The following is a 24,053-nucleotide window of genomic DNA, read 5'->3' as shown; positions in this document are numbered from 1 at the left end:
TCTAATGCGACTATCACGGATATATATGCAGACAGCAGGGCTTTACTGAAATCCATTTTATGCCATGTAATTAAGTTCACTGTCAAATATTTTGTTTTAGATCACGAATGATGATGATGAAAAATAAAAAAATATATATAGAAGAGCACAAAGATATCATGACTATAAAGACACACACAGCAGCATTATATAAATAACCCAAGAAAATGGCTGATATTAACCATTAAAGACAACCACAATAAATGTGTTGTGGTGAACAGCAGATTATCGGCTTCTACAAGTGTCAGGTAAAACTAAATGTTCAGGACAAGTTCGGCCGCTGACCAATGATCATGTGCAACTCACTGATTCTCCTTCTCCTGTCCTCAAGATTGCAAGAACTGGAGGAGCATGTGCCCAGACCGGTCCATCAGCCTCATCCAATTAAAACCCTGCTCATTGGAGGGCTGTTTTACGATTGGAAGAGACTGACAGGTCTGGTCACATGCCCCTCCATTAGCGGCTTATCTGAAGGTAGGAGAGCTGTGCAGGAAAACCATTAATACTCTAAGTGCAACAAAGAGCACCAAAAGATTGGAAATGCTGGAGAGCCCCTTAAAGGGAATTTGTCACCAGGTTTTTGCTCCCCCATCTGAGAGCAGAATAATGTACAGACAGAGATCCTCATTCCTTAGGCTGCTTTCACACATCCGGTTTTAGCAGAGCCGGCCAATGCGGCTCTAAAACCTATGGAACGGATGCGGCGACAATACCGCATCCGTTGCATAAGTTTTTTACATGCGGTCCATCCGGTTTTTGCCACTTGCGGCACGCTACCGAGCATGCGCAGTGGAAAAAACGCATGCGGCGGCCGGATGCGGTGTTTACCGCAGGACGCCGCATGCGGCGTCCATAGGCATGCATTGCAAATCGCGCCGCATCGGCCGCATGTGGTGCAATGCGTTTTTTGTTTGCCGAACAAAAAAACGTGCCAGGCAGCGCTCCATCCGGCCGCCACATCGGCTAAATCTGCCGCATGTGGCAAAAACCGGACCGAACGCAAGCCCATGCGGCACAATCCGGCACTAATGAAAGTCTATGCAAAAAAACCGCAACTGGCGGCAAAAAAAAACGGTTGCGGTTTTTCTGCAAAGCGCCGGATTGTGCCGCACAGGAAAAACCGGAGGTGTGAAAGCAGCCTTACTGAGCTGTTTGCTGTCACTTTGATAAAATCAATGTTTTCTGTGCTGCAGATCTAGCAGTTCTACAGAGCTCATGAATATGCTGGACTACCTGCAGCACGCCAAATAGTCCTCTAACGATAATCTACTGCTGATTAAACAGTGATTTTATCAAAGCTACACTAGGCTGCCCAGTAAGTGACAGATCACTGGAATCAGGATCTCTGCCTCTACATGATGCTGATCTCAGATCAGGTGGAAAAAACCTGGTGACAAATTCCCTTTTACATCTAAATAAAAATATTACAGCTATGGTCGAGTCTCTGAAATTTTTGTTTCTCTTCTCAAGAACCCCCAGTGCCATTCCTGCCTTCAAACATTCCAGCATCTAAGAGCTACCACAAGTGTTAAGATCTCTTGACAAACATAATAGACCTCAAAAATGTTATGAAGTCAATTGTAAATTCAATGTTTAATACAGATAAATAGCATTGTAGACGGCAGTATTTCTGCAGCCTTAAATTAAGAATGTTTTACAGAGCCCAAGAGAAGTCTGTAGCAGAAGTGTGAAGACTTTTCAACTGCAGTGACATTCCACCATCTGGCTTTAGTGGCTATCCATGGTATACTCTATACAATATCATTTTTTCTTTTCCTTAGTATTTTTTTCCCTTTCAATGTAATTTCTTGTGATATTGTTATGCTTGTTAACTATTGCTAAGTTTGGCATTATTATAAAAGTCATTGTACTTTTGTATTTTACAAATGTTGCCAAGCAAACCAGAAGTTTCTATCCAAAATATAGGAGAGTGAGTGAAAAAAAAAAACAACTTTTTTTTTTTTTAAAAAAATCTGCACAATATATAAACTTTTTGCTCTATACTGTTATTTTTGATGCAAAACAGCTTAGGGTACTTTCACACTTGCGTTTTTCCTTCAGTCGCAATCCGCCGTTTTGGAAAAAGGTGGAATCCGTTAACGGATTCCGCTGCTTCCCATAGACTTGTATGGACGACACATTGCGACTGATGGTCCACCGGGCGGAAAGAACGCAGCATGTAGCGTTTTTCTGCGCTTCTCAGAGCGTCAAAAGAACGCAATGTGCTGGATTCTGTCGGCGTCAGTCTTTATAATGGAAGCCTATGGTGGCGGAATCCGTCGAAATCAGTCATTGGACGGATTCCTGTGACGTATCAGTCTTTACACAACTGCGCATGCTCAGTTGAGTATATTGCTGAAAAAAAAAAAAAGCTACAACGGATTCCGTTGTTTTGCAGGATCCGTCGCATCTGTTGTGCCACTATATGCAACGCATCCGTTACATCCATCACACAACGCAGTGCGACGGATGCCGCACAACGCAAGTGTGAAACTAGCCTTAGGCAGAACTAAAGTCTTCTTATATTCCTCCCTTCACCTTAAAAGGGAACCTGTCAGGTGCAATATGCACCCAAAACTATGAGCAGTTCTGGGTGTATATTGCTAATCCCTGCCTAGTAATCCCTGCATACAGTACCATAGATAAAAAGAGCTTTAGAAAAGTATTTCTAGTCGCAAGGGCGTTAGTTCCCTTGGCTAGTCGGCCCACATAGCATGTTCGCTTGCCCGTGTGGGCGTGCTAACATGCTAATGAATGTGCAGTGATGCCGCACATGCCACAGTCTTGATGGCAGCCGGCGCAGGAGGGATGTGCACTGCCCATGATCCGGAGTACCCGGGACGTCTGGTCATGCGCTTATACCTGGCATCAATTTAGTGCACATGATCAGAAGTCCAGGGGACTCCTAATCATGCGCAGAGCACTTCCATCCTCCGCCATGAAGTGTGAGGTATGTGCGGCATCGCTGCGCATTCATTAGCATGTTAGTACGCACACAGGGGCATGATAACATGCTAAGTGGGCCGATTAGCCAAGGGAAGTCACGTTCTTGAGACTAGTCCCTGCTCTCATTAGCAAATAAGATACGATTTGTAGAAATACTTTTTTTTAAAGATCCCTTTATCTATGCTAGTGTATACAGGGACAGGGACTGCTAGGCAGGGGGATTAGCAATATGCACCCAGAACTGCTCATGGCTCTGGGTGCATATTGGACCTGACAGGTTCCCTTTAAGACCATGTTCCCACATGCAGAAAGTTGCATTTTTTTACAACATGTTTGCTCCAAGTGTCCACAATAGCAATCTGCTCAGTTTATTGCATTTTTTGTTGGTTTTTTTCCCCCTTTTTTGATGCTGTAATTCTGCGCTAAAAAATACAATTGTGATTTAACATGTGAAATACATGGGGCGAGAGGTGAGAACACCAAAAGCAAGATCCACAGAATCTCTAAAAGCACAGAGGGCATGTGTATTCACTAAATTACACTGTGAACAATTAAATACAATTTGTTATAGAAAACTGCAGCGTAAAACACAATGTTTACACAACGTGGGAGCATGGCCTTAGACAGCCCAGCCATAACTACCCCGAGAGTGTCTAAGTTTCATTGTGGTTGATGGTATTAATAGCGCTCCATACATATTCTTGCCGTTAAAATGACAAATGCGGACAGACTTCCCTCTAAATCTATGAGATCATCAGAGCATCCACGCAAGATTGTATAGCCTTTTGTCAGGTGATTTCCGGTATGTTTAGACCAAGTAATAGTTGAGAACATTCTTACGAGCGTTCGTTCGCTTATTATTGGCTCCCTTAAATGGGCCATTATTGTAGCACACGACCGGATTTTCGGTACAAGTGTGATAATAAAAAAGAAAAATTTAATTGCACTCAGGAACAATGTAATTCAATGAGGCTGTGCACACGTCCGCAGCATTTGCCTCTGTAAATGATATTGCACTTGGTCATTCATGAAATACAGCTGAAGGTACTCTAATAACATTTGACTGTAGTCCAGTTTTCATGTACTGACAGAACGGAGAAGATGGAGACATTTTTTATTTCTTCTCCACATCTGAGAAAAATCGGATCCCACGCTGATTAAACTGAAGAAACGCTAAAATTCCCTTAAAAGGGAATGTGTCAGCAGATTTTTGCTATGTAATCTGAAGACAACATGCTGCAAGGTTTAATACATAGAATTCAGGGATGCCTGTCTTGTCAAGGTCCAATGTTTTTTCCTGGAATGTTTGTTTAAGCAGCAGGACATCTCATTGCTCGGACTGCAATGTCACGAGCACGGAAGTCTGACACGCCCCCTCCTCCGATTGACACCTCCCTCTCAATGTACAATGAGAGCCTAAGGTGGGCGGGGGCAGCTCTCGGCGTTACTGCATGGCAAACTCTAAAAATTCTGATTGTGTCAGAATGACGAAGTGATACATCATTGGATTACGGATCTCTTTGCCTACATCATGCTGCTCTCAGAGGTAGCAAAAACCTGCTGGTTCTCTTTAATAAGAGCAACCCACCTAGAGGACAGGCTTTTTATGAAACGTGTAGACCAAATACATTGTATTTATTGTATTGTATCTATTGTGAAGAGTGCTGGCATCCATATGATGATTGAAACAAAATCAGGTTTAAATTATTGATCGGGAACAAAGATTAAGAAAAATATTTCAGAAAGTTTAACTACAATTTCATATACAGGCAGTGAGCATTTATCTTATTTGCCCCTAGGAGGCATATTTTTCTTTTAAACTGTGCTTCCACTACTAGTAATGCTGCGTTCACACATCAATCACAGACCTTGAATCTCGGCCGGCTGAAGGTCTTCTGACTTGAGCTGGAAAGCCTCAGACGTACATGAAGCTGTCAAGTTTGGGTCGGGAGACCGCGGACACTCCATGCTTCATGGTCAGACCGTATCACACAGATGTCACTTACACTAGGTTATCACATTATTTTTTTATTTTTGGATTTTAAAGATAAGCTCCAAAACCCATATTAATAAAGGTTTTAAAAGCTTTTTGATTACTCATTGATGTGAATTTTGAAGTGAAGCCTCAAAACAAAAGAAACTGAACATATCCATAGGATCAGGTAGGACTGTGCTAGCAGACATACCCCATACCATTTAGTTTATGGATTGCAATTCCTTTCTACTTACTGCAAAGCCCGAGGTTACTCTCTATATCTTATTAAAAGGAGACGGAACATGATATGAACAAGCACAAGGAACGGTTGGGGACTGAGGTCACTGCCCTTACAAACCCTACATGCAGCACGGGAGGAGATTTGTTATGACACACTGTACCTTAGGCTTTTCACTACATGAAAGCTTGCATTTAAGATTAGTTTTTAAAAGAAGCCTACTAAAGTTATAAGTAAAATATATCTTTGTACCGTGTTAGCCAGTAGAGATAAAAAAAATTGTTTAAAAGAACAGAGAGTCCTCAGTGGTTGATACCTTTTAATGGCTAACTGAAAAGATGGTAATAATTGCAAGCTTTCGAGACTACTCAGGTCTCTTCATCAGGCATGGTATAACACAAAATCAGAAGATTCATGTCTTTTTACATCAGTTAAAAGATGTGCTCCTCTGACCATCCGAGCATGTCACAGCCCTAGACCAGACCCTTATCAAAGGACAATAAAACTTTCACACTGAACTGCATCAGTATTTATGGCTAGAACAGCTTGTCCCCCTGCCATAGAGATAGTTCTGTTTCATATAACTTGTTCTTTTTTTTTTTTTTTTTTTTTTTTACTGCACTATTCTAAGTCCTGTTGTGTATAAATACGTGACTCTTCAGATTTTGTGTTATACCATGCCTGATGAAGAGACCTGAGTAGTCTCGAAAGCTTGCAATTATTACCATCTTTTCAGTTAGCCATTAAAAGGTATCAACCACTGAGGACTCTCTGTTCTTTTAAACAATTTTTTTTACTAAAGTTATATACATTCTTCTTTCTAATTCTGGAAATATTGGCAGCGTGCGATAGTAATTACTAAACCTATCTGGGACAATAAGCGCCATGGAAGAAAGGAGATTTGTGAAGCGTGAAAAAACATGGCACTTTCACACCAGGATCAGGCTGTATTTCTCCCCACTTTTCTTATCCACTGGTCATCTGAACACACTTGGCTTTCAGATCCTGCACCTACACCTATTAAATTATAATGGTCTTTCAAGTATGACAATTCTTCAAACACTTTTTGCTGATTAGATTTAGGCTCAGTTTTCCCAGACAGATATTGATTTTTGAAGCAGCAATTTAGATAACTGCTGTAGATTCTTATGTTCGAAACTAAACCAATTACAAGCACCTAAACAAAAGAAAATAGACTAAATGAAAGGCAATTATTAACTTAATAAGGAGTTAAAGGGAAATCATCTATTCGGAGTGTAAGATATACTGTACAATTTAAAAAAAAAAATGCTAAAGATCTTCGGTGGATTCCATCAATCACATTTATGTGCACCTTATAGAAAATATATATCCTCCTGTGCCTAAGTGCCCATTTTGTCAGAATAAAAGTAAAAAATATTAAATTGACCTTACAACATAAAACATACAAACTGAAAAAATAAAAAAAAAAAAAGACAATTGTCTCGTGTTGCTGATTGCAATCAGCAGTCTCTCCGTAATCGCTCTCACCCTTCATTAAACAGGGTTATAGGAGAGCCTGCCTTCAATGTGGAACAGTTGCCAATAGGTAGGAGTGCCTGGAGCAGATGTGGCCACAATACTTTGGGTAGCCAGTAAACCTGCATCCTGCTGCTCCATCCATGTGGTAAGGAGGAAAGAGGAGACGCGTGGTCTCAGTTAAGGTCCAGTCACAAACAACAACTTACCAGCGATCCCAACAACGATAGGGATCGCTGGTAAGTTGCTAGGAGGTTGCTGGTGAGATGTCACACTGCGACGCTCCAGCGATCCCACCAGCAACCTGACCTGGCAGGGATCGCTGGAGCGTCGCTACACGAGTTGCTGGTGAGCTCACCAGCAACCAGTGACCAGCCCCCAGCGCCACGTGGAAGATGCTGCGCTTGGTAACTAAGGTAAATATCGGGTAACCAACCCGATATTTACCTTGGTTACCAGCGCACGCAGCTACACGTGCAGAGAGCAGGGAGCAGCGCACACTGAGCGCTGGCTCCCTGCTTTCCTAGTTACAGCACACATCGGGTTAATTAACCCGATGTGTCCTGCAGCTACATGTGCACAGAGCAGGAGCCGGCACTGACAGTGAGAGCGGCGGAGGCTGGTAACTAAGGTAAATATCGGGTAACCAAGGACAGGGCTTCTTGGTTACCCGATGTTTACTGTGGTTACCAGCCTCCGCAGAAGCCGGCTCCCTGCTGCCTGCACATTCAGTTGTTGCTGTCTCGCTGTCACACACAGCGATCTGTGCTTCACAGCGGGATAGCAACAACTAAAAAAATGGCCCAGGACATTCAGCAACAACCAACGACCTCACAGCAGGGGCCAGGTTGTTGCTGAATGTCACACACAGCAACATCACTAGCAACATCGCTGCTACGTCACAAAAGTTCGTTAGCAGCGATGTTGCTAGCGATGTTGCTTAGTGTGACGGGGCCTTTACTATAAATGGGGAGGGTCCCACTAGTTACACATTCATTACCTATGTAAGGGCACTTAAGGCTGTGTGCACATGTTGCATTTATTCAATGCAGGTTGGAAACAAAACCTGAAGGTTTTCAGACGTCTCCAAAAAGTGAATGAGAATCAACAAGTTTCATGCAGACGTTGAGGACTTTCCTGCCAAGAGATGCAGAAATGGTGCAAAAATTTCTGCACCAAACATGTTAACCTACCCTTAGAGCAAGGCTCTCAAACACAAAGGCCCGCAGGCCATTTCTTGCAGCCCACAGGCACATGGACCCAATAACGATCGCAGCCAGTGCAGGGGCATACTTTATTTCAGATGAACGTTTTGCTGACGCTGCACAGAGTCAAGCTCTTCATGCACAACTATTACAATGGCAGCTGCCGGCCAATCAGAGGCAATCTAATTGGTCGGCAGCTGCCAGTGGAATAGTTGTGCATGAAGAGCTTGACTCAGTTTTGCCGGCGTTGCACATTCATCTAAATTTCAGATGAAGCACTGACAGTGACTGTGATCGTTACCAGGTCCACAAGTCTGTATGCCGCATGAAGTAGGAAAGAGGGAACGGAGGATAGGTGAGAAGAATATTGGGTGTGTGTAGTGTGTGTAGTGTGTGTAGTGTGTGTGTGTGTGTGTGTGTGTGTGTGTGTGTGTGTGTGTGTGTGTGTGTGTGTGTGTGTGTGTGTGTGTGTGTGTGTCACAATAGGAGACCTGCATGGGACATTGCTACAAGACTAGGAGCAGTAAAGGGGACATTACTACAAGAAGACCTGCATGGGCACATTAATAAAAGGGGACAACGATCGGTACACTACTACAGGATGGGCATAAGGATGGGGGCAAACTACTAGAGGATGGGGAGAAGGATAGGCACATTATTAAAGGATGGGCACAAAACTACAGGATGGATACAAGGATGGGGCACATTACTACAGGATGGGGACAAGGATGGGGCACATTGCTACAGGATGGATACAAGGATGGGGCACATTGCTACAGGATGGGGACAAGGATGGGGCACATTGCTACAGGATGGATACAAGGATGGGGCACATTGCTACAGGATGGATACAAGGATGGGGCACATTACTACAGGATGGGGACAAGGATGGGGCACATTACTACAGGATGGGGACAAGGATGGGGCACATTGCTACAGGATGGATACAAGGATGGGGCACATTACTACAGGATGGGGACAAGGATGGGGCACATTGCTACAGGATGGATACAAGGATGGGGCACATTGCTACAGGATGGGGACAAGGATGGGGCACATTACTACAGGATGGGGACAAGGATGGGGCACATTGCTACAGGATGGATACAAGGATGGGGCACATTACTACAGGGTGGGGACATGGATGGGGCAGATTGCTACAGGATGGATACAAGGATGGGGCACATTGCTACAGGATGGATACAAGGATGGGGCACATTACTACAGGATGGGGACATGGATGGGGCACATTGCTACAGGATGGGGACAAGGATGGGGCACATTGCTACAGGATGGGGACAAGAATGGGGCACATTGCTACATGATATGGACCATTATGTTCACCAAAATAGGCACATTACTACAGGATGTGGACAAAAATGGGCACGCTACTACAGGATGGGGACCATGATGGTGCACATTGCTACAACAAAGGGAACAAGATGGGGGACATTACTAAAAGATGAGGACCAGGATGGAAACATTACTACAAGATGTTGGCCAGAATTACTATATGGTGCTAATTGTAAAACTGTATTACTTACAAAAATGGGATAAAATGGAAAAAATAAATAAAGCATGACTTGTGTTTTTTATATTTAAAACAAAAAAGTGCATATTTCTTATAATATACAAATTAAAAATGTTCAAAAACAGTGCTTGAAAGGTATAAAGAAAAAAATACGGTAAAAATCAAAATGTCACTTTGTTCTGAAAAGAATGCGGCCCCTCAAATTTTTTTTTTCTATGTGTGGCCCTTAGACCAAGTCGAGTTTTAGGCTCCTGCCTTAGAGGGCATCTGGCAACTCCGAATCAGAAGTGAGCAGTGCTGAGGATATTGCAACAACTGTTGAAATCTAATGAATAAGGACCACAATAGCCGTCAATCACGCACGTCTCAGCAGGTGCGCAGGTCATGTCGTCAGAATTGATTGTTCCGGCCGTCGGCAAATAATCACTTTTATTGTATGCCTTCAAAAATATTTATTTTTATTGTTTATTTCCTAAATACAAAGTAAGGCAGCTTTCCAAGCAGTATTTATTAAAGGCAAATCTGTTAGCAGGTTTTTGCATCCTACACTAATATCTACTGTATATTAAGTTGTTCTAATGCGAAGTTATTTTCGATATCTGCATTTCTGTTTCAGAGAAATTTCCTTATCTAATTTTTATACCATGAGCCGCAAGTGCAGGGGGATAGCTCTGTACTTGCAGCTCTCCAGCCTTGTTCCCAGCCAACCAGTGGCTTACCATCACTGAATGCCAGGTCATTCTTAGTGACCTGATCATCTTCAAAAGACATTGCAAATGCAGTCACTCGGGGACAGTGTATTTGATGATCGATAGTTCGACTCTTGCAGTGTACTGCGCATGTGTGGCCCCGAGAGTGATAGTATGTGTGTGAGGTCTCAGGCAGGGTAGCAGGTCACAGATGAAAGATCTGTCAGTCAGTGACATGAGGGCATCAAAAGGGTGGAGAACGACTGGAGAGCTGTAAATGCAGGATCAAGCCCCATGCATTTGTGGTTCATTACTACAAACATTGGATCCTCAGACCCCTTGTGAGAACATATTCGGCTGCAGTTGGCCCTGGGTTCCTCCTAATGCAGGACAATGCCAGAACGTATGTGGCTGTAGTGATTCAGCAGTTCCTTCAAGATGAAGGCATTGAAGCTATGGACTGGCCCGCCCGTTCCCCAGACCTGAATCCGATTACGCACATCTGGGACATCATGTCTCGCTCCATCCACCAACGTCACGTTGCACCACAGACTGTCCAGGAGTTGGCAGATGCTTTATTCCAGGTCTGGGAGGAGATCCCTCAGGAAACCATCCGCAACCTCATCAGGAGCATGCCCAGCCGTTGTAGGGAGGTCATACAGGCACGTGGAGGCAACACAATACTGAGCCTCATTTTGACTTGTTTCCACTTTCATTTTGTCTTGTTTTGATTTTCATTTTTTAACTTGTTTCCACTTTCCTTTTGTGTGTGTCTTCAAATCCAGGCCTCCATTGGTTAAAACATTTGATTTCCATTGATAATTTGTGTGATTTTGTTGTCACCACATTCAACTTTGTACAGAACAAAGTATTCAATGAGAATATTTCATTCATTCAGATCAAGCATGTGTTATTTGAGTGTTCCCTTTATTTTTTTGAGCAGTGTATTATTATATACAGTACAGATCAAAAGTTTGGACACACCTTCACATCTCTAGAACAACTGCTAAGAGGAGACTTTGTGCAGCAGGCCTTCATGGTAAAATAGCTGCTAGGAAACCACTGCTAAGGACAGGCAACAAGCAGAAGAGACTTATTTGGGCTAAAGAACACAAGGAATGGACATTAGACCAGTGGAAATCAGTGCTTTGGTCTGATGAGTCCAAATTTGAGATCTTTGGCCACCGTGTCTTTGTAGAAAAGGTGAATGGATGAACTCTACATGACTGGTTCCCACCGTGAAGCATGGAGGAGGAGGTGTGATTGTGTGGGGGTGCTTTGCTGGTGACACTGTTGGGGATTTATTCAAAATTGAAGGCATACAGAACCAGCATGACTACCACAGCATCTTGCAGCGGCATGCTATTCCATCCGGTTTGCGTTTAGTTGGACAATAATTTATTTTTCAACAGGACAATGACCCCAAACACACCTCCAGGCTGTGTAAGGGCTATTTGACTAAGGAGGAGAGTAATGGGGTGCTACGCCAGATTACCTGGCCTCCACAGTCACCAGACCTGAGCCCAATCGAGATGGTTTGGGGTGAGCTGGACTGCAGAGTGAAGGCAAAAGGGCAACAAGTGCTAAGCATCTCTGGGAACTCCTTGAAGACTGTTGGAAGACCATTTCCGGTGACTACCTCTTGAAGGTCATCAAGAGAATGCCAAGAGTGTGTTTTAATTCATAGTTTCGATCCCTTCAATGTGAATCTACAATTTTTAGAGTCGTGAAAATAAATAAAACTTTTTGAATGAGACGGTGTCCAAACTTTCGGAGATATATCTATATACACATATATAAAAATTATATATATATATATATATATATATATATATATATATATATATATATATATATATATATATATGTATGAATATATAATATAATATATTGAGAGAGATAATGTATATATAGATAGATATATAGGTACATATATACCACCACTTGGGCTTCCAGACTGTATATTCATCCTTCGAGAAAAAAAAAAATCAGAAATAAAAAAAAAAAAAAAAATTGATGAAGAGGAACAGAACTCACTTGGCGAGTACAACTTATTTTCTTTTTACTACATGTATAGTACCATAACCTCCACAGTGCTTCTTTAGAGTGGACACCTACCCAAACACAGGGAGAAACCCCTTGCAGATGTTCTCCTTGGTGGGATTGGAACCCAGGACCCTAGCGCTGCAATACTAAGCACTGGTTAATGAAAAAAGGGGAAGGCACCAAAGAATAAATAAATAGATATCAAGAAGGGATCTAAACCACTTAGCACATTAAAAGAATCAAAAACAAAAAGCAGAGAAGAGTAATGTGCAAAAACGTGGGATCACCAAGTAAATAATGTACAAAAATATCTTTATTTAAACACAGACACAAGTACCACATAAAGATAAAAACAATTAAAACAGCATACAGCTTAAGAAAACACACACTGAGGGTCCCAGTGGTATGACACCCAAAGATAACCTCCAACCCTCAATAAGCCAGAACCCCACTAAGATGGAATGATAAAGTAAGTATATAGGCAGTGTCCATGTAACAGGGCAGTCAGCATAGCAGATAAGTAATAGATACAAGTCCAGCTGACATGCCTCGGTCAAAGCCAGGCTAGATTGGCAATGCACAGAAAATAACAGCACATAACAATATCAGCAGTAATAAATATAGTGCTAAGCACAACATAGAAAGGCCAATACTACCTACAGATGGACACACAGGGGGGCAAAGGCATAGCAAGGAGGGATGAGGCACTATCCCCACGCGTATCGCTACAGATAAGGTGTAGCTTCCTCAGGGGAAGTGTGGTGTGGTGAACAACGTGCCTTTTTATGCTGCAACGTAATTACAAGATTGCCTACCATGAGGCTGCCTCCACCGGGCGTCCTCTGTCTCCATGGCTTTTTCTTCTGACCTCATCTCCACATGCTGGTAGGCAATCTTGTAATTACGTTGCAGCATAAAAAGGCACGTTGTTCACCACACCACACTTCCCCTGAGGAAGCTACACCTTATCTGTAGCGATACGCGTGGGGATAGTGCCTCATCCCTCCTTGCTATGCCTTTGCCCCCCTGTGTGTCCATCTGTAGGTAGTATTGGCCTTTCTATGTTGTGCTTAGCACTATATTTATTACTGCTGATATTGTTATGTGCTGTTATTTTCTGTGCATTGCCAATCTAGCCTGGCTTTGACCGAGGCATGTCAGCTGGACTTGTATCTATTACTTATCTGCTATGCTGACTGCCCTGTTACATGGACACTGCCTATATACTTACTTTATCATTCCATCTTAGTGGGGTTCTGGCTTATTGAGGGTTGGAGGTTATCTTTGGGTGTCATACCACTGGGACCCTCAGTGTGTGTTTTCTTAAGCTGTATGCTGTTTTAATTGTTTTTATCTTTATGTGGTACTTGTGTCTGTGTTTAAATAAAGATATTTTTGTACATTATTGACTTGGTGATCCCACTTTTTTGCACATTACTCTTCTCTGCTTTTTGTGTTTGCAATACTAAGCACTGAGCCACCATGCAATATTCATCTACCTTTTTTGGATATGCGGATTTTGGATCCTGAGCTCCATTCAATCAAAATGAACTTTTTGCTGTGGTTCTTATAATTGAAGCTGATATGGTTATGGAAGTAGGGCTGACTATTTGTTGTATGGAGTAATTCCTTAAAGTAAATAAATCCCTTAAAACCTTTCAGAACTGTAATTTTATGATCGCCCCTTAGGATGAGTGAAGTGCTGGACTGTACCTGAAATCTCAGAGTTCCATACATTTTGCAGTGGCCACAAGATCCCCCTTATTCCCTTGTATAGGCGGATGCTTGTAGTGTCATACACGGCCACAGCACAGTCTTTCATCAACGTTCAAGTCCTGACAAACCCCTTTAATGCGGCACAAATAAGAGTAATGCACTGAGTTTCCGTCAGTCTACAGAAAGCTATAGCAGATCTGTATGGAGCCAAACATTTCATGTACGTACTCTGTCAAGAGCAGGAAAGTTTTACATACATATTCTCCGGTGAAGATCTTTTCTTTTTATAGGAGACAGCTTGTATTTTAGGTTTAGTAGTACTTTAAATGAACAAAGAGTCACTTGTCAACAATGACAACTGTTGCAAATCTTCAAGAGAAACACATTTTCTGAATTTGCTGCATAGACAATAAATCTACAGTGTGGGAAAATCAACTGGGATAAGTCATATATATTGGAAGCAGTTTTACGATTGCCAACCTCCGAGGCCTCCACTACAATTACAATTTTACGCTTTCAGTGAAACTTCCTATTCATCTAGTGTTCCGAATACAGAGGCCACAAACATTCTGATTTGGGGTTTTATGACCCATGATACTTCTGCCTGGAATATAAACATTTCAGCTTTCTGATAACGCAGGCAGTGAATTTGCAAAAGATCTGCAAGTCTAGAAACCGTTCACATCAAATATCCAGCACAAGACGCCGCTGCAGTCCGGCGAACAAGAGCCCATGTCTTCACTATGTTACTACTTCCCTCTGTCAAAGGCCATTATACGAGATCTCGTAGATCTCCTCCCCGAGTGCCAAGAGTATGTTACAGAAGCTGTGGGGTCCATCCAATCGTGTTTATACACTGCACATTTATGGCACTTTACACATTCAGAATAGATATCCAAATCAACAAATACATTCATCACACATAAGGCAGGAGATCTGCGCTCACTAATTAAAGGGGTTGTCTGGCCTCACATCGATGAACTATACAATATGATAGTTTGTTTCAATCCCGCACTGGAGCTTTCTTTAACAGCAATTCTTTATTTATCCAATGTGGCACATAAAAAACAAAGCTGGAGCCCAGAAACACCAACACGTTTCAAGTGGATAAAACCACTCATCCTATTATACCAAGAGTAAGGAGTTCATCCACTTCAATGTGTTGTTTGGATCTAAACTTTGTCACGTGCTATATTGGACAAAGGATTGCTTTTAGAGAACGCTCGAGTGCTGGAATGAAACATACTATCGTATATACTTAATCCATGGAGCCGGCCTTGCTTGTTCGTGTTTGCTCCATGCACTGAGGACAAGCAATGAAACGTGTGGAATTTATAATGGAGGAGTGGTGAGAATATCGCTTTATCCTGTGTGCACTCTGATGAAGTCATAAATAACAGATCAGTGGGGGGGGGGGGGTGCACACCACCGATCAGCTGTATACATCCCACCGCTGCTGAAAGCAGGGAACAGAGCAGGGACAGCACAGCCCCATTTATTTATTGTTAGATACAGTAAGAACTGCAGATCAGATGCTATTTAAAGGGGATGTCCAGCCTTCTGATGGAAGTCTGCAGTCACGAGGTGTACCGTCCCTGTGTCAGCAGCCGAGCCGCTCGGATCCGGAACCGTGGTGGCTTGAGGGGTCTCCGGACCCAGTGGATCGTGCGGACACTTGAGTTTGAAAAGGGGAGTATGTACAGGGGAGTTAGAAGTTCGTGACGCCACTCACGGTGCGTGGTAAGACTGAATACCACCGCTGCTGTTGAGGGGGAAGCCCGGTGGCGGTGTTATGGCAGCAAAGGTGTTTAATCCCTCCGTGGGTAGGGGATTTGTGCCCCGGGGCCCGGTGGTGTTGGTGCAGGGGTGCCGTTGGGAAAAGGAAGGGTTTCTGCGTACTCACCCAGTCCAAGAATACTGACACAGACAGCTTGTAAACCAGAATTCTGAGCACCGCTGGAGCAGGGAGGGAGCACGTGTGGATCCATGCCCTTGGTGTTGCATGTTAGCCTGTGGCCTTTTTCGTGGCACCTTCTCACTGTTTGGACCCTGTAGTGTGGAACTAGTTGGGTCCCGCTCACCCATATGGCTAACGGAGTGAGCTTGCTCTCAGGGTTCACGCTTGGTATTTGGTGGACTGTGTTTAGGGAAAAGTCCTATCCCCTCGTTGCGCTAGTACCCCGATTTTGGAGCGGGTGAGGGAGGAATCTTGAAGACTTCACCCCGTCGAGTAATTTACCAGGACGCTTGAAGCTACTTCCCGGCCTAGGGTCAACGTACCCAGTTGTGCCCTGACCCCTGCCCGGAGATGGCTCAAGGCTGCCGGCTGCCCTCCTCGGCAATCCTTGCCTCCTGACACAATCCCCTGCGACCGGGGTTCCAGCTCCTACCAGGCCCAGACCAACGTCTGCCACCTAGTAGACTCAAGGAGCCCTGCTCCTGACCTCCTCACTCTTTCACCTCCAACACAACACTCTCCTCCTTTTCACTTTTTCATTTTCCCCTACCAGGCCCCCAAGTGGGCGGCCCTATTCCCTTCAGGCCCCCCCCCAATGGTGTGTCTGGTGGGTATGGTGTAAAGTGTTCCTAGGATTTTGACTGGTTATGCTCTTAGCAACACCAAAGGACAAGGATCCGTAACCAAGGAGGATTGGATACTGTGCAGAAGGGCAGATTGCACAATACCCTGTGACAAGCTGATAGGCCAGGGTGTCACATATGCAACTACAGAGTTCTTAATTCTTAGAGTGCACACGGCAAGCTGTCAAGATTCCCTGGTGTTGCGAGAACGATTAGTCATGTGACCATAAGTATGCAATTTGCAAAAATATGGTCGCTTGCCAAGTAGACATGCATGGCCTTGTTCAATACAAGTAAATTGAGCAATGCCAAGCAAGTCATGTCGGAATGTGGCTCGAAATATGCAAATAGCATACCTGGGGTTACATGACTGCTTGCTCACACAGGCAATACCCAAGAATCATGACAGTGTGCGATGCGCACATGGTAAGGTTTCAGATGAGTGAAGTCACAGAGACTGCAAACTTCTATCAAAAGACTGGACCCACTCTTAATTGAATAGGAGCTGAGCTACAATTAAGTAGTGGCCACAACCCAGAAAAAGGAGCAGTGCTGTTCGGGCTTTATTCACAACTTACATCTGGTTGGTACTGTTACAGACAGGAGTTAAAAATCTTCAAACCTGCCAAAACTTGTTTATAGGAGGTGAGAGACCACTCTTTGCAAAAAACTCCTTGGGGGGTTTGGCTAAGCTGGGTGGATTCTGGGAGTGTCTGCATTTACTATGCAGTTATGTATTCTACTATTTGCGATCACATAAAAAATGCCTAAATGTATGCATGGTACGTATATATATCTGAGCATTATAAGAGATGATGCTCATTAAAATTTTGAAGAGCTTTGGAAGTCACATCTGTGTATTTCTTTAATTCTCACCGCAGCTGTAGAATGAATCCCAGAAACATTTAATTGAAGTAAGAATTACATAAACAGTACCAAAGTTGAAAATCGCTAATCTGTGAGGGCACTGGGTGTCAGATCTCCACCGATCGGATTTTGTTTTCCCATCCTAAGGGCCAGCTTAAATGAACCAACCTGCAGAGCAGTAAACTGCAGTTGAAGCTACTTGTTTGCTGATTTGTTGTCAATTTAAAGCCTGTTTACACAGGCAGACCGCTCTTCAGATGCGCATGGAGCGAGGTGAGTGTAAACAGATCGTTCCGTGTGCATAGGTAATGCACTCCCAAGAAGGACGATGCTTTGTGCGACACAAAACAGCATTTCACTTTAAGAACTTGTTGAAATTATTTTAACAATGCAGCAGGAGCCTCCCACATCCCTATGGATTTTAAGGCCCTATTTTTGTGCCTTAGATCAGGGAGTCCAAAGTATTTAATCGATAAGCTGTATTTTTTAATAGAATTTTAAAAAGAACATTAACAACATAGTCTGCCCTGTCCTATCCTTGTTATAATTCAGGCTAAAAAGTAACAGCTGTGTTTGCAGTAAATTGCTGAACACAAACCAGACAAAGCAATCTCACTATGAGACATGACAGTCATATCAAGATTATATAAGGAAGTTTTCACTGATCATGCCCATCTTGTCACGATCAATGCAGAGATGGATCAGGTACTTTACAGATTGATTCATTCAGTAAAGCAGTGGTATGAAACACAAGAGATTTATAAAAAGGTAGTCTGAAGAAAAGATAAAGTAGATGTCGTTGACTGACCCTTGATATTGACTCTCTATACAAGTATAAAGATGCCATGGAAGGAAAGAAAAATAGTTTGTGCTTGAATTCAGTGGCTTTATGCAAGTTAATCAATGCTTTACACCAATCTTTATACTATATACCTCATACCACATGATTGTATTCAGCATGTGCAGAGAGATGATGAGAATTGTGTCCATAGGGCCCTATGTGCCTGATATATCATAAGTGTGTCCCCTATAACAGGCACACCGATGTTCATTTTATTATAAATTTGTCAGTTGTGGAAATAGAACGGCAAAGTAAAACGGCTTTCAAATATAAAAAAGTGTTAAGAGTTCATTTTGTATGAATTAAAATGCAAAAATAAAGATGAGAGAAATCTAAATCAGCTAAATATTTGCAATGACCATAGCTTGCCTTCAAAACAGCATCAGTTCTTCTAGAAATACTTGCACAAAGTCAGAGATTTTGTAGGATGAGTAATCAATTACCAATTGAGTGATAATGATCACTTTCATATGTAGGTTGATAAGAATGAAAAAAAATCATAAGACTGGGTGAAGAATAGCCAAACTGCTACAATCCCCATGGCAAGCCTGAGCACCGCAACAAGATGCAAGGTAGTTATAGTGCATGAGCAAGGCTTCTACCACAAAGATTTCAAATCAGACTGGAGTTTCAAGATGTGCTGATCATGCTCTTATGAAGAAGCACAAAGACAAAGGCAACTTCAAGGACAGCAGGTACAGGGATTGGCCAAGGAAACTTAGTGCAGCAGATGAAAAATCAGGCTTCCTTTCATTCTAAATCAAAAGATGTCCAGTAGTGCCATCAGCTCACGAATGTCAGGAAATAGTGGGTCCCCGCTATATGGATTTACTATTCATAGAAGTCTGGCCATAAGTGGTCTTCATGGAAGAACTGCGGCCAAAATGCCATACCTTCAACATGGAAACAAGGACAAGTGACTCCGCTATAGAAGAAAACATAAGAACTGAGATGCAAAAAAAAAAAAGTGAAAATTTGAAATATTTGGCTGTAATACAAGGTAGTTTGTTTGTCGAATAGCAGGGAAGTGGTACAATACTTAAGGCCACTTTACACGCAAAAACATTGCTAACGAAAGGTCGTTGGGGTCACGGAATTCGTGACGCACATCCGGCCTCATTAGCGAAGTCATTGCGTGTGAAACGCAGGAACGACCGTTAACGATCAAAAATACTCACCATATCGTTGATCGTTGACACGTCGTTCTAATCTCGAATATCGTTGCTGCTGCAGGTATGATGTTCGTCGATCCTGCGGAAGCACACATCGCTATGTGTAACACCGCAGGAACGAGGAACATCGTACCTGCGGCCGTCGCCAATGAGGAAGGAAGGAATTGGGCGGGATATTCCGGCCGCTCATCTCCGCCCCTCCGCTTCTATTGGGCGGTCGCTTAGTGATGCCACTGTAACGCCGCAAAAACCGCACAAAGGAGGCGGTTCGCCGGCCACAGCGACGTCGCAAGGAAGGTAAGTATGTGTGACGAATGGTAGCGTTGTTGTGCGCCACGGGCAGCGATTTGGCAGTGATGCACAACCGACGGGGGCGGGTGCTTTCACCAGCGACATCGCTAGCGATCTCGCTGTGTGTAAAGTGGCCTTTAGTGACCGCAGCCATCACAGATATGGTGGAGGTTTATCCAAGCTTGGGGATGCATGTCAGCAAATGGAGCAGGACAACAATCCCAAACATAAAAGTCAATGTATTTTAAAACTAGTTTAAAAATGGTAAAAAAAAAAAAAAAGTCCTGGAAGTGATAGGATCATCACAAAGCCCTGATCTCTACATCATCGAATCTGACTGGGATTACATAAAGATAGATAAGTATGTGTGCAGGCCTATATCCAGAGATCTGTGGTTAGTACTCCAACAACCTGCCTGCATGTAGAAGAAGAATTGCAGTTTCAAAGGCAAAAGGGTGGTCACAGCATATATTGATTTGATTTAGATCTCATGCTTATTGACTATGTATAAAAGCTTAAGGAAGATAAACAGCACTGTTTCCTTGACATGGGTATATGTCAGAGGCATCAGTGAGATTTTTGTATAGAAATACTCCCAACCAGAGAGCACAATAACCACTCTAAATGCATTTTACTCTATAAAGCAGTCTCAGGCACATTCGGTTTGAATGAATTACACTGAATGCTGAGCCGAAAAGGAGCGTGGCTCCACGGAGCTCAACATGAACTTTTTCATCAATGGACGCTGCAAACCGATCTCGGCAGCAGAGTGAACACTTCTTTATACTCAGATGTCTTGAGCAAGTGCGCAGCATGAACGTTGGGATTCCTGTGTCCTAACAAATTTATTAGCATTACTAAAAGAGTGATGTTGACCCACAAAGGATGTGGTGGGACTTCACTAGTCAGAGTCAGTACCATGGGAACCCCAGCTGTGACCTCAGGTGAAGTTATTGAAGTAAATGGCAGATTACTGGATTTGGCTATGTGCACATGTTCAGTATTTGGTTGCAGACATTTCTGCATCAATTCTAAACCTTCTGGCAAAAAAAAATGCATCATTACTGCATGCATTTGATGCAGTATTGGAGCATTTTTTTGCCAGGAGATGCAGATTTGGTGCAGAAATGTCTGCAACCAAATACTGGACCAAGTGCATATCTTCTAATCCATGTACTCACAGCAAAAAAGGGCAACCAGTCCAGTTAGCCCAGGCCAACACATCTAATGCACAAACAGGATGCAGACAAGCCTCTCAACATGATGGACACTTCACAGGTGCAAGGTAAATTGCACACCAGTGGCGCGCATAGGGCACTGTTCACACTTGTATGCGCATGGTGTCCAGCCAGCAACCTATTACCACGTCCTTACTATTAGGGTGGAAACACATCTATGCGAGTAAAATCGGTCCGACTGGGCTGAAAAAAACTCGGCTGATTTTAGTTCACGTTAGGTGCGAGTGCAACGCAAGTGCGATGCTATTTCTGAGATTTTACTAGCGTGTGTAATGCGTGTGTAATGCGTGTGTAATGCGTATTTTTTACTATGTCATCTGCCATTCAGCGCTGCTACATGGCCGCTGACAGCAGACACAGACAGCCATGTAGCAGAGCTGAATGGCAGATGACAGCAGACAGAGCCGCACTGTCAGAATGAACTCGGGTGAACTTCACCCGACTTCATTGTCATGCTGCGGCTCTCTATGTGTCGCGCCCTGATTAGCGGTCACCAGTGAAGACTCACCGGTGACCGCTAATCTCCTGAGTAACTGAAGTTAGCAGCCCTCTCTCATATACTCACCAATCCCCGATCCCCGGCGCTGCACGGCATTCACACTGCTCCGGCGGCTTTTACTGTTTTGAAAAAGCCGGCCGCCCATTAAACAATCTCGTATTCCCTGCTTTCCCCGCCCACCAGCGCCTATGATTGGTTACAGTGAGACACGCCCCCACTCTGAGTGACAGGTGTCACACTGCACCCAATCACAGCAGCCGGTGGGCGGGTCTATACTGTGCAGTGAAATAAATAAATAAATAATTTAAAAAAATGGCGTGCGGTCCCCCCCAATTTTAATACCAGCCAGATAAAGCCATACGGCTGAAGGCTGGTATTCTCAGGATGGGGAGCTCCACGTTATGGGGGGCCCCCCACCCTAACAATATCAGCCAACAGCCGCCCAGAATTGCCGCATACATTATATGCGACAGTTCTGGGACTGTACCCGGCTCTTCCCGATTTACCCTGGTGCGTTGGCAAATCGGGGTAATAAGGAGTTATTGGCAGCCCATAGCTGACAATAAGTCCTAGATTAATCATGTCAGGCGTCTATGAGACACCCTCCATGATTAATCTGTAAGTTACAGTAAATAAACACACACGCCCGAAAAAATCCTTTATTAGAAATAAAAAACACAAACACATTCCCTGATTACCAATTTATTAACCCCGACAAACCCTCCATGTCCGGCGTACTCCACGGACTCCAGCGTCGCTTCCAGCATGAAGGTGACAGGAGCTGCAGAAGACACCACCGCTCCGGTCACCTCCAAGCAGCAACTGAGGTGAGTAGCGCGATCTGCTGAGGTGTCACTGAGGTTACCCGCTGTCACCGCTGGATCCAGTGACAGCGGGTAACCTCAGTGACAGCTCAGCAGATCGCGCTACTCACCTCAGTTGCTGCTTGGAGGTGACCGGAGCGGCGGTGTCTTCTGCAGCTCCTGTCACCTGCATGCTGGAAGCGACGCTGGAGTCCGTGGATTACGCCGGACATGGAGGGTTTGTCGGGGTTAATAAATTGGTAATGAGGGAATGTGTTTGTGTTTTTTATTTCTAATAAAGGATTTTTTCGGGCGTGTGTGTTTATTTACTGTAACTTACAGATTAATCATGGAAGGTGTCTCATAGACGCCTGACATGATTAATCTAGGACTTATTGGCAGCTATGGGCTGCCAATAACTCCTTATTACCCCGATTTGCCAACGCACCAGGGCAAATCGGGAAGAGCCGGGTACAGTCCCAGAACTGTCGCATATAATGTATGCGGCAATTCTGGGCGGCTGTTGGCTGATATTGTTAGGGTGGGGGGCTCCCCATAACGTGGAGCTCCCCATCCTGAGAATACCAGCCTTCAGCCGTATGGCTTTATCTGGCTGGTATTAAAATTGGGGGGGGCCGCACGCCATTTTTTTTAAATATTTATTTATTTCACTGCACAGTATAGACCCGCCCACCGGCTGCTGTGATTGGGTGCAGTGAGACACCTGTCACTCAGCGTGGGGGCGTGTCTCACTGCAACCAATCATAGGCGCCTGTGGGCGGGGAAAGCAGGGAATACGAGATTCTTTAATGAGCGGCCGGCTTTTTCAAAATAGTAAAAGCCGCCGGAGCAGTGAGAAAGCCGTGCAGCGCCGCACCGGGGGATCGGGGAACGGTGAGTATGAGAGAGGGGTGGAAACTGACCGACAGACTGTGAGAGAGGGACAGAGAGAGAATAGAGACCGAGAGGGAGAGACCGACTGACAGTGAATAGTGATTGACAGACATTGGGAGACATCGCTCGTTTCCAGTGTTTTAGGAAACATGCGAGAAATGTATTTAGAAAATCGGATGTCACTAGGATGGTGTGAATGCCGTCCCGTGACATCCGATTTTTTACACGCTCCCATAGACTTGCATTGGAGAAACTCGCAGTAGAAACTCGCAAAAAAGCAGCATGCTGCGATTTTTTTCTCGGTCCGATTTGGACTGAGAAAAAAATCGCAGATGAGAGCTGAATCATTCACTAACATGTGTCCGATTCCAATGCGAGTTTTTCTCGCATTGCTCTACTGCGAGAAACTCGCAAGTGAGAAGCAGCCCTTAGATTAGGCGGGTTACCCGGACACTACTCACTGCAGCACGCAAGGGACAGAAATTCCACTATGCACGGCCGTATTAAGAGGCCCGGCTGCACCCCGCATAGTCAAAGTGCAAAAAATACATATAAAATATATGTGAGGTATTAGTTTGTAAATTGGCCAATGTACGTAAGCCCACAATCCTCATCACGGATCCTCACGCTTGCGGGTCCCTACACTGATAAATATCAAAAATAGCAACAAAAAGAGGAGCTAAAAACTCCCCCAAAAATGTATTTTGCTGTGAGTACATTTTATAATACATTTTTGGGGGAGTTTTTAGCTCCTCTTTTTGTTGCTATTTTTGATATTTATCAGTGTAGGGACCCGCAAGCGTGAGGATCCGTGATGAGGATTGTGGGCTTACGTACATTGGCCAATTTACAAACTAATACCTCACATATATTTTATATGTATTTTTTGCACTTTGATTATGCGGGGTGCAGCCGGGCCTCTTAATACGGCCGTGCATAGTGGAATTTCTGTCCCTTGCGTGCTGCAGTGAGTAGTGTCCGGGTAA

At 43.8% G+C, this 24,053-nt stretch overlaps 1 protein-coding gene across 2 annotated transcripts in view; it reads right to left on the bottom strand.

The window, feature by feature from the left end:
- The window catches only part of DIAPH3 (diaphanous related formin 3), a 979,498-nt gene that overhangs the window by 837,168 nt on the left and 118,277 nt on the right, over positions 1-24,053 (bottom strand). The window lies entirely within an intron of this gene.

Source organism: Anomaloglossus baeobatrachus, chromosome 2, assembly GCF_048569485.1.
Source record: "Anomaloglossus baeobatrachus isolate aAnoBae1 chromosome 2, aAnoBae1.hap1, whole genome shotgun sequence".
Lineage (NCBI taxonomy): Eukaryota > Metazoa > Chordata > Amphibia > Anura > Aromobatidae > Anomaloglossus > Anomaloglossus baeobatrachus.
Note: the sequence above shows the minus strand (reverse complement) of the source record. Positions and strands in the feature narration are given on the sequence as shown.